The sequence below is a fragment of the Mus caroli genome, unplaced genomic scaffold, assembly GCF_978045245.1.
Source record: "Mus caroli unplaced genomic scaffold, Mus_caroli_1 scaffold_5, whole genome shotgun sequence".
Classification (NCBI taxonomy): domain Eukaryota; kingdom Metazoa; phylum Chordata; class Mammalia; order Rodentia; family Muridae; genus Mus; species Mus caroli.
Window position 1 is genome coordinate 59,807,365 of NW_028227260.1, and position 12,111 is coordinate 59,819,475.

A 12,111-nucleotide genomic window follows, 5' to 3' on the forward strand; every position below is an offset into this window, starting at 1 on the left:
AGGAAAACAAATGGACACGGAAAACTAGAATCATTTAAAACCTCTAGTCGACATAATTAAAACATAATCTCTCAGTGTTAATCAATTCAGGAAAGGAAGAAACCAAGGAGAACTAGGAAAGAATCATTTTCAACTCAGCAAGCCAGCAAGCTGCAAATATGCAGAAGGGGAAAAGAAAAGAACAAAAGGTGATTTAGCCAATCAGGAAAACAGCCATCAAAATTTCAGGAATTGGTAAACACCTTTCAAGAAAAGTAAAATTGTGTAAATGGTCTCAAGTTTCTAAGTGAAAGATACAAACTAGCTTAGTGGATAAAAAAATACTACATCCAGCTGTCTGTCTGCCCAAGACAGACATAATTAACAAGCAAATACCAACTGGACATCAAAGGATGGAAAACAAGTAGAAGGAGAAACAAGTGGAAGTTAAAAACTAGTAGGGATAGTCATTATTTTGTCTGAACAAACTGTCCTTTGCAGAAAAATTAGTTGAACAAGATAAAGTCCTAATGTATTAATATTGGGAACAATATCCTCAAATAAAGTAATATTAAATATTTATGCAATCAACATTGAAACACCCAATTTCTTAAAAACCAATGCTATTAAAAAAATAGACAAGCCAAAATACAAAAATAGCAAGTGATTTCAATATCAAAATCTAAGCAATAAATAATGCATCCAGACAAAAATCATCAAGAGACTGAGGCTCTAACCTGTATTATAAATGAAATGGAATTAGCAACAACTGAAGAATATGAATTCATCTTAACATCTCATAAAGTGATTGTTAACAAATACAAAATAAATGGAATAGTTTATCAGGTCATAATAAAATATAACCAGAAGTCAATAGCAAGAAAAATCATATAAAACATGGCAATCAATCAATACATTTTTGAATGACTAGTCATTGAAAAATCAAAACAGAAAGAAACTATCCAAAGTTTTTAAAGTTAAAAAGTAAAAATAAAACACAATCTGCCAATACCTTTTAAATATAGCAAATATACTTTTAAGTAGGAAGTTTATAGTTACAATTGCTCAAACCCCCAGTGGAATGATTTTTAGATATGAAGCCTTTTAGAGAGGTAACTAATTAATTCATCATAAGTTTCTCACGATAAGAATAGTCTTGTTTAAAGTAGAGATACATTATTGGAGAGAGAGAGAGAGAGAGAGAGAGAGAGAGAGAGAGAGAGAGAGAGAGAGAGAGAGAGAGAGAGAGAGAAGCAGGGAATTAGTCATTTGCAAGTCAAGAAAAGAGTAAATAATGAGGTTTTTGTTAATTGGATTAGCTCAATATGTATTGAGAACTTTTGGGTACACAATTCTATGAAGAAAATATACGTCTATGTTACATCTTCTAATGTTTGATTTATCAATAATTTTTATAAGTTATCATAGCCTATTTCTGACAAGCTCATTCTTTCTGCCTGTGGGGATAAAATAGAGTCTGGCCATCTACCCAAAAGAAAGGTAATAGGGTTCTGGAAATTTCTCTAGGAATGAAATATGGTGGTAAGGCCAGGGGGCATAGTCAGCTTCTGATTCATGAGGTGATTAATTTAATATGCAGAATAGAGACTTTTCTTTCCTTAGGGCCTTACATAGCCTAGTTTAGCCTTAAAATTGTTTGTAACTGAGGATGAATTTAAATCAATCCTCTCAAGTGCTGGAATTACAGATGTGAACCACCATACCTAGACAGGCCACTTAATAAGTGACAAATGGATCACTGGAAAATCACGTCATAGATAAAGCTTTATTAAACATTAATTGAGATAAATTCCTCATGTATAATATACTTAAATGCAACCATGTATCTATTAAAGATAGGTATATAGATAAATTACATTATGATTTGGGAATGGTGACAAAGGTAAAAAAGAAGATATTCAATAAAAAATAAACAAATATAAACCAAAAAGGACAATTTTTCTAATTATGATTTGAAATCCAGAGTTAGGAAGGGAACAGTAATTTATTTATTATTTTTTTTTTCGGAAAACAGCATGGTCAGGTTCTTCACAGCAATAACCACTCTCTTACCAACTTCTGTACTATTACTTTTATGTTGCTGTGATATAACACCACGACCAAGGCAACTCGTAGGGTCTTCCAGAGGCTCTTGGCGAGGAAGCACAGCAGCAAGCAGCACATAAGGCAGCAGGAAGCTGAGAGTTCACATCTTGAACTGCAAACACCAAGCAGAGACAATGAACCAGAAGTGGCTCAAGGATTTAAATTCCAAAATCTCCCCGTCCCTGCCAGGTGATATACTTCCTCCAGCAAGGCCACACCTCCCAAACCTCCTCAAACTTGGCTGCCAGCTTGGGGACAAAGTGTTCAGCTGTGTGAGACACAGAGGGGAGGATTATTCTCATTCAAGTCCCTACAGTGTGGTTTCTTGGAGTTTTGCTTTTTCACCCACCTTCATAATCATAACCATTTAATTGTGTCTTTATGTTATATTTAGGGTGATGATTGTTGACGGTCTTATTTAAATTTACCATTTTGTTATTAAAATTGGTTTTAAAAGTTTTTCTCTATTTCAACTGCTTTAGAGCAATTCATTCTTTCTTTTTTATTAGATATTTTCTTTATATACATTTCAAATGCTATCTCGAAAGTTCCCTATACCCTCTCTCCGCCCTGTTCCCCTACCCACACACTCATGTGCACTTTGAAATTATCTTTTCTCTCTCTCTTTCTTTCTCTCTTCCTTCCTTCCTTCCTTCCTTCCTTCCTTCCTTCCTTCCTTCCTTCCTTCCTTCCTTCCTTTCTATTTGTTTATTTATTATATGTAAGTACACTGTAGTTGTTTTCAGACACATCAGAAGAAGGCATCCGATCTCATTACAGATGGTTGTGAACCACCATGTGGTTGCTGGGATTTGAACTCAGGACCTTCGGAAGAGCAGTCTCCAGCCTGGGAACAGTAATTTATAAACTTAAGTATATATTTAAAATTCTGTAAGGCAAATGTTCCATAAGAAGGAAAAAAGACAAAATTCAGCCTATAATATCAAGAAAGTTTTAATATTTCTAATATATATACCTGATTCTACAAATCAAGAGACAAATTTCTTAAGATATAGAAATAAACTGTCAATTTATAGACCCATAAGTGCAAATAAATATTTCTTTTTTCTATCATTGCTTGTAACCAAGAATTAGTCTTCAACACTGGAGAAGCAGATACATACACAAGATCAGAGAGGTTAATTTAAAACTTGTAGTCTAGAATTTGAATTTTAAGTATCAGTATGAACTTTGAAAACGATCCACAGTTTTGTCCAATGAAAATACCTAAGAACAGTGACCAACACAGACACAAGGAGCATTATGGCCTTGAAAAAAAGACACTTTCTCTAAAACAAGACACTTATTTGAAAATCAAGGTCTAGTAGGGCAGGAAATGCACAATATACTCCTATAATAACTTGTCATAACAAACATAAGGAAGCTATAATTACACTACGAGGGAATATTACAAAAGGACATAGCCAAATTGAACAAACTCCTTATGTCAGAGAGGAAAATTTCAGCATCCATAAGGACAATAACTATTATAAATCAAAAAATGTCAATCAAGTGGATCATAGTAAAAGTTAAAAGGGTACAAATGATCAAAATTGGAAGCTGCTAGTATACAAATCAAGTTTGGAAAATGATAAGAGATAAATAAGATTTGGTACACTGTCCCTCCTTAATAAAATGTTGGGAAATGGAATATCACAAAATTTTAGCAATAATCTCTGGATGGCTATATCCATTTTAACATAAGATAGCCAAAAATAAAATGTATGTTTCTAATGTAAGAATACAGCTCCAGCTGATTTGGCAATTCAGTTCCAGATGTACTCAGAAGGCAGAGGTAGGAGGAGCTCTGTGAGTTTGAGTTAGCCTGGTGTGCAGAGTGAATACCAGGATAGCCAGGACTATATATAGAGACCCTGTCTCAAAAACAAAATTGTAGCACCGCCTATGAAGTATTCTTTATTCTTTTTTTGTTTGTTTGTTTTTGTTTGTTTTGTTTTGTTTTTCAAGACAGGGTTTCTCTGTATAGCCCTGGCTGTCCTGGAACTCACCTTGTAGACCAGGCTGGCCTCGAACTCAGAAATCTGCCTGCCTCTGCCTCCCAAGTGCTGGGATTAAAGGCGTGCACCACCACCGCTCAGCCTATGACGTATTCTTATCTGTCCCCCCAAACAGAAAACAAAAGCTTGAGGGTTTGATGAGATAATTCAGCAGGTGAAGGCACTTGCTGCCAAATCTGAGCACCTGTTTTATTTCTGGAACCCACATGAAGGAAGCAGAGTTGAGACAATTTTAGAAAGATGTATTCTGGCCTCCTCATGTGAGCATGACATATGCACAGGAGCACACATAGAAAAATACATAAATGCATGAATGAATGTAATGAATAAATACAAATCAAACCTGAATCTGATTCAAAAGGCTTTGGTTCTATTGGAAATGAAGTGAGCAGAAGACATATACAATTATCCAAATCCAGACATTAGGAAATTATTCTGTGAAGCAAATGACTTGGATCTTCAATAAATATACTATAAAATATAATATGAAAAAGGAGAATGGACCAGAAATCAACCCATTAAAATAGAGGAGAGATATTTAACAAATGCCAATAGATGGACTTTATTTGCATACCAAATCACATGCACAAATATTAAAAGTATTATATATAAGGTTGTAAGTTTGACAGTGGTCATTTGGTGATTGCAAGAGGCTACTAATTTCTTGGTGTGATATACATACCTTAATATGCTAAAATAGTTCTTATCATTGAAAGATAAACAATGTAATGCTTTTACATACAGTATATAATTCTGATATTTGCATCAAAATCATCAGGTTCATGAATGAAGACTGGTAATACAGCAACACTAAATGGACTCAGCAGGCTGAGTGTATGTGTGTGTGTGTGTGTATAAAATACTTTGAAAAGAACATACCATAAAATCCATAAGGTGTGACAGGGGATGAGCTGGAGGGAGAAGAGTGTGGGATAAAAATGATGTCAATGTACTAAAGTATGTTGTTCCCCAAAAATTAGTAAAATATATGTAAACTAGGAACAAAATCATTATCATAGAACATTCTAAAAACACACAAATTTCCAAAGCTAAGCTAAACAAAAGAAAATATAGCCGCTAAAATTTAGGACAAAATAGAAAGCTTAAAGAGAGCACCTATATACGCATAATTTAAAAATGAAAAAATAAATTTGAGTGGAGGTTGCCTGTGTGCGTGTGGATAATACTGCTCTAGTAGTCCATAGGCTATTAAATAAAAATCCTAGTTCTAGGCATAGGATACCCTCCTTTAATTTGTTAGTCATGAGTGTATCAGAGCCCCCCCTCCCAAGCAATCCGAGCTATTTTCACCCACCACTCTCAGAAACCACTGTTGCTAGATCATACCACACAATTTAACTTCCAGTCTTAGAGAAATCAAGATGATACTGGGCTGGTTCAGTGGTGGTTCTCTGCTGACAAGCTTTCATAGTACCACAAGGTATTTTGCCAACTTGTAGAGGTAGTGGTGGGGACCATCAATAGGTTTCTTCAGTGGTGTGCTCTGATGCCACAATACACACCAGTCAAAAAATATGTGATTTTGCTGCAACAGAGCCATGACTGCTGTGTGGGTGACCAACTGCATTCTGGGTGAATTTGAATCCTATCTACAGGAAGGAATTCAGACCTTGTATTACAAATCTTGTTATAAGCCTATGGCTGAAGAAGTCAAAGGCCCTAAGAAGCCCAATAATTTTATTTTGCTAAATAAATATGTTGTCTAAATGCTTTCTTAAAATTTATATTTAAATGCAAAAATTCGTCTTTCACTCAACCTTAGTCAAAGAAGCTTCTGTTTGCAGTGGAGCACAGGTTAATGTGGAGACTCATAATTAACTGATCAAATCGCCAGGAATAAGTGACTACTGGGTGCTTAGCCCTAGATGAAATATCTATATCACATGCCATCCCATGACCCGGGGAACATTTCAGTAGTGAGAAAAGGAAGAATATAAAAGGAAAAGGGTGGAAAGAAGTGCTGTGAAATGCCATCTTCTGGATATGATATGGCTATTGTACTCATGAACTAATAGCACTCATAGTTATCTAGACAAAGCCTGTACAAAAGCAAGCTTTTCAACTTCTACCATGGACGTGGGAGGGGGTGATGAGTCAGCATCCCTAACTGAGGAACAATTGTGTTAATGGCTGCTGGAGGAAGAACAGTCATTTTCCTTCTGTGTTATAGACACTGGTGTGTTGTCAAGCTCACTTGAGCAATCCTAATTACACTTAGTGGTCCATGAGGAACTAAGACACTGAAATAGGTGAAAGGAGTGTTGGGAAGGAGTCTGTACTGAGGAAGAGGGGGTAAGAAAAGGTAATGAAGTGATGAGTAGATCAAAATACATTATATAGAATACACATCAAAAATTTCCAAGGAATAAATGCCAGGGAAGCTTCCTGCCTGAGCTCAGTTTCCCAGGAGGGGGGGTGGGGGTGGGAAACATAGGAACAGCTTTCCTGTGCTAAGAAAAAGACAAGCTACCCCGATCAAGCACTGTCCATGTACTTTTAGATACACTTAAGGACTGATAACTAAATTTGGCAACAGTTTCCTTGGGGAAAGTTGATGTCATATGCTCAAGAAAGGATGAGGTTTAATCAGTGTCTCTAGTATTAGGTAGAACTTGAGGATAGTTAGGCAAAAGCAGTTTTTACAGATCAGGAAAAATTGCTTTGCCATTTCCTAAGCACTAGCTGTGGGCCTGAAGTAGAGATAGCTTTGTGGTAAAATACAATGTTGTGCTTTTATGATTCAACACATTAGAAAAGCTACCTATGCCTTTTCCAGCTCAGCCTTGCTTCTAAAGCCTTAGAAACATTGGTCAACATTTCCAAAAATAGCATTTGCATCACTCATTATAGTGAGGCCTCTGCCATGCACCCACTTGCCTTTTCCTATAGCAAAGTATAGGACAAAATCACGAGTTGAAGTATCTGTGCCCAGTCATTGAAAATATGAGGAACAGAAGTCCATCTTTTTGACAAATGATAGGCTGTGTGCTGGGAAAAGCAGGATTTTCTGTGAGCCCATTGTATTACAAACCTCAAACTTTCCTAAGTCTTGGATATTTCTAATATAGACAGTAGTAACGAGGAAAGAGATCAGGATAAAATGAAATCAGCAGTTTATCTTAGTAAGCAGTTGCTAAGATTTGATGAAGATGTAAAACATTTTTCCTAATTACTGATACCTCAGATACCCTTGTTACCAAGAGCTACTCAAAGTGTTGCATGTACTGTTGCATAGATTGTAAGACACGGGTCCACAACTAATTAATATAGAAAGGAGTGTGCTAGTTAAAATTAGGTATAAATGAGATCATCCCTATAGATTTAGTGGTCTTCTGTAAAGTTGCTTAATTAAATCAGTAATAAGTTAGTGTTGAATTATTTAAGTGGTTATATTTTGGGATTCCAAAGTGTTTTTTAAAATGTTCTACTCTTAAAATGTTACTGATTAATATTCTTTTCTTTGAACAGGTGATTCGAAGACTTAAGTTGGATTGAAAACTTCGATGAAGTTACTTAACCTATATTAAACTCCTCAATTAATAAACTTAAAAAATATTTTTAAAAGAAAGAAAATTATGTGGCAATTTCTCTGGAAAACATCCATGTAAAATATTATGATAGTTCAATAAGATTATATAATTAAGGCCATGTGAGAATTATCCCTGGCATGCAAAGCTGTTTTAACATATGCAAACCAATAACAGATTTCATCAAATTATAATGAACAACAAAAGTCATATGAAGACACATTAAAATAATTCTAAGGCTTTTAAAATATTTTTTGAAAGATTTATTTTATTTATATGAGTATCTTGTATCTCTTTCCAGACACCAGAAGAGGGCATCTGATCCCTTTACGGATGGTTGTGAGCTACTGTGTGGTTGCTGGGAATTGAACTAAGGGCCTTTGGAAAAACAGTCAGTGCTCTTAACCACTGAGCCATCTCTCCATCCCTTTTAAAATATTTTTATTAATTCTTTGAGAATTTCATACTATGCATTTTGAACATAATCCTCTCCTGAACTCTCAGCCTTACCATCCTCTCAAACCTCCCATTCCTTCCTATCAGACTTTAAGATTATATTTTTTTCTTTAACCTTGGAGTTCAGTTTCTTAACTACACTAGTCATATGAAACTCACTGGAGGGATTGGAACATCAACCCACGTACACAACTTTTGACCCCAAATTGTTCCTGTCTAAAAGAAATGCAGGGACAAAAATAGAGCAGAGACTGAAGGAATGGCCTATCAGTGTGGCCCAGATTAAAGATGTATCTTCCCACCTCAAAAGATCTGGATTAAAGGTGAGTCTTCCCATGTAAGATGATTTAATTTAGAAAAATCCCTCAAAAGTGTTCCCAACCACTTGGGTTTTAGTTAACTCTAGACGTATTCAAGTTGAGAACTAAAAATAGTCATTATAAAATCTCCTAAAAAAGAACATCAGGAGAAAGCTTCTGGGCATTGACCCTGACAGTGAGTTTTTAGATATCACCCCAAAAGTTCAGACTACATATATCAAGTACAAATAGATGTATGGTCTGGGTGTAGTTACTCCATCTATAAATCTAGAATCTAGGAGGCTAATGTAGGAGTACTAAAATATAATCAGTATCATTTAATATGATCCATTAGTGTTCATGCCACTGGTAAACAAGAACAGACATGGATATCAGCATCATCAAAACCCTAGAGTTTCTCTTATAAGATGATCAACCAAAGGACCAAAATAGATGGGACATGGCATGCATAATTAGGGAGAGGGAGGCAGATTTGTATGCATCTGAGACCAGTCTGTTTGACATAGTGAGTTGCAGGCCTTCCAGGGCTACACAGTGAGACCTTGTCTCAAAAACAAAACTACTACAACAACCCAAAAGAAACCCCATGAGGCTAGTGAGCTGCTATCCTACTTTCTTAAACTTATGTAATTTTTTAAAACTTTCTTCTAAGTACTCATACTTAAACTCACAGCTAAGTCTAGTTCTCATTCCTTACAAAAGAAGCTTTTTTATGCAGTATATGGAGGCCCATTAGAGAAAGCCACAACTGGTCAATATGCAGAAAACTTCTGATCAGGGAATGTCCAGCCACAATTGATACAGCAATAACACAACCCTTAAAGCTCAGAGAACATCTTTGAAGAGTGGGTAGAAAGACTGGAAAAGCCAAGGATAAGAAAGTCTGATATAAGAGTATGCCTTCTAGATAGGACAGGAAGGCTATATCCATGAAATCTCAACAGTATGGCAGCTTAATAAGGCCTAAACAAATCCAACACAAGTTGATACTTCAAATGGATGGGAGTAGAGTCTCACTCAGAAATGAAGAATTAAAACAATTAATGACTTATAAGAGAGAAAAGAAAAAACTCGTCATAGGATCCGAAGATCAGAGGCTCCCTGAGCAGAATTGGGCACAAACTCTGCAGCCAGTCCCACAACACCGAGAGGAAGCTTCACTCTCAGGCACTCTGACAAGCCCAGAATCATAGGATCACAGGATCACAGAATCACAGGAGCTTGGTCACACCAGGATCTCAGGGTCCCAGTGGCAGCTTGCCTCCCTGGAGCTCTGACACAACCAGGATCTCAGGATACCAGGATCCCAGAATCACAGGATCACAGAGACAGCTGAACACTGAGAAGTACTGACTCAACCAGGATCACAGGAAGAAAAAGCTTCAGTCAGATAAAACGAGGGCAGGTAGCACTAGAGATAGTCAGATGGCAGGAAGCAAGTATAAGAACATAAGCAACAGAAACCAAAGGTTACCTGGCATCAGCAGAACCCAGTTCTCCTACCATAGCAAGTTCTGGATACAACATCACACCAGAAAAGCAAGATTCAGATCTAAAAATCACTTCTCATGATGGTAGAGGACTTTAAAAGGGACATAAATAACTCCGTTAAAGAAATACAGGAGAACACAGGTAAACAGCTAGATGCCCTTAAAGAGGAAACACAAAAATCACTTAAAGAATTATAAGAAAACACAACCAAACAGGCAAAAAGGTGAATGAATTGAACAAAACCATCCAGAATCTAAAATATGGAAGTAGAAACAATAAAGAAATCACAACAGGAGACAATCCTGGAGTTAGAAAATCTAGGAAAGAGATCAGGAGTCATAGATGCAACTATCACCAAGAGAATACAAGAGATAGAAGAGAGAATCTCAGGTACAGAAGATATCATACAAAACATTGACACAACAGTCAAAGAAAATCCAAAAAGAAAAAAGCTCTTAACCCAAAACATCCAGGAAATCAGGGACACAATGAGAAGACCAACCCTAAGGATAGTAGGTATAGAAGAAAGTGAAGATTCCCAACTTAAGGAGCCAGTGAATATCTTCAACAAAGTTATAGAAGAAAACTTCCCTAACCTAAAGAAAGAGATGCCCATGAACATACAAAAAGCCTACAGAACTCCAAATAGATTGGACCAGAAAAGAAATCCCTCCCATCACATAATAATCAAAACAGCAAATACACTAAACAAAGAAAGAATATTAAAAAGCAGTATGGGAATAAGGTCAAGTAATATATAAAGGCGGGCCTATCAGAATGCATCAAAATGCATTTAAATAATAAAAATTTAAGCAAAAAGAAAATATCTAATAACAGAAAAAATAATAAAAACAATAAAATTAAAATTAAAATAATAAAAAACCTATTCAAAGTATATCATGATATTCTAAATAATCACACAAATAAAAACTCATTGTCTGAAATTTCCTCTAATATTATTCACTGTGGTTTGAATAAGAATGATCCCCATAGTTTCATATATTTAAAGGCTGAGGGAATAGCACTATTTGAAAGGATTAGAAGGTATGGCCTTATTGGGATAGATGTGGCCTTGTTGGAGGAAGTGGGCATTAAGGTTTCAAAAGACTGAGCTAGGCCCAGTGGCTCTCTTTCTGTTGCATGGGGTTCTGGATGTAGAATATTCAGGTTCTTCTCCAGCCCTATGTCTGCCTATATGGCTCCATGGGTTCTGCTATGCTGATAAATGGACTAAACTTCTGAAATTGTAAACCAGCTCCAATTAAATGCTTTCCTTTTTAAGAGTTGCCATGGAAGCTGGGTGTGGTGGCACACACCTTTAATCCCAGCACTTTAATCCCTGCAGAGAGTGCTCTGACCACTGGTACTCAGGAGAGAGTTGGACTCCCAGGTGTGCTAACAGAGGTTAACAGAATCAAGGAGGCAGAGGCAGGTGTATTTCTGAGTTCAAGGCCAGCCTGGTCTACAGAGTGAGTTCCAGGACAGTCAGGGCTATACAGAGAAACCCTGTCTCAAAAAACAAACAAACAAACAAACAAACAAACAAACAAACAAACAAGAGTTGTCATGGTCCTGGTGTCTCATCCAATAGCACATTGACTAAGAAACTCTCTGATCATTAGCCCCACGCCATCTTGGGCTAAAACTCAGCAGGCCCTAGCACAACCAGGATCTTGGGATCACTGGTGAGTGGAACACAACATCTGTTCCAAAAAACCCAGAGGGACTTGTACCAGCAGGAACAGGGACAAAAGAAACCCGCCCAACCAGCGGCTGGGGTTCCTTCATGTTGGCAGCAGCCCCAAGCCCACCATCTTGTGTGGGAACTTGGAGGAGGGTGCCAAGGTCCCCAGAGGACTCTCCACACCGCAGGCATCCTAACATACCCAGGATCTTGAGATCACTGGTGAGTGGAATGCAACATCTTTTCCAAAAAACACGGAGGGTCTTGTGCCAGCAGGAACGGGGACAAATGAAATCTGCACGATCAGTGAATAGGGATAGTGCTGGTCGGCACAAGCCCTGTGCTGTCTTGGGCACAAACTCATCAGGCCATAGAACACCCAGGATTTTGGAATCACTGAGACCAGTCTATGCAGGAGAGCACTTTGGCCTCAGAAGCAACAGAGCTTCTTGAACAGGGTCCCTGCTGGCCTTCATACTTAGCCAGGAGGCAGAGCTGAGACTCAGACC

General features: G+C 37.1%; 1 long non-coding RNA gene across 3 annotated transcripts in view; it reads right to left on the reverse strand.

Moving 5' to 3' along the window:
* Positions 1-1,213: 1,213 nt before the first annotated feature.
* LOC110287542 (uncharacterized) overlaps positions 1,214-12,111 on the reverse strand; it is a 58,295-nt gene continuing 47,397 nt past the window's right edge. For all 3 annotated transcript variants that reach the window (XR_015047146.1, XR_015047145.1, XR_003835656.2), the window contains one exon: positions 1,214-2,197. This is a non-coding gene — a long non-coding RNA (uncharacterized LOC110287542). The remainder of the gene's footprint in view (positions 2,198-12,111) is intronic.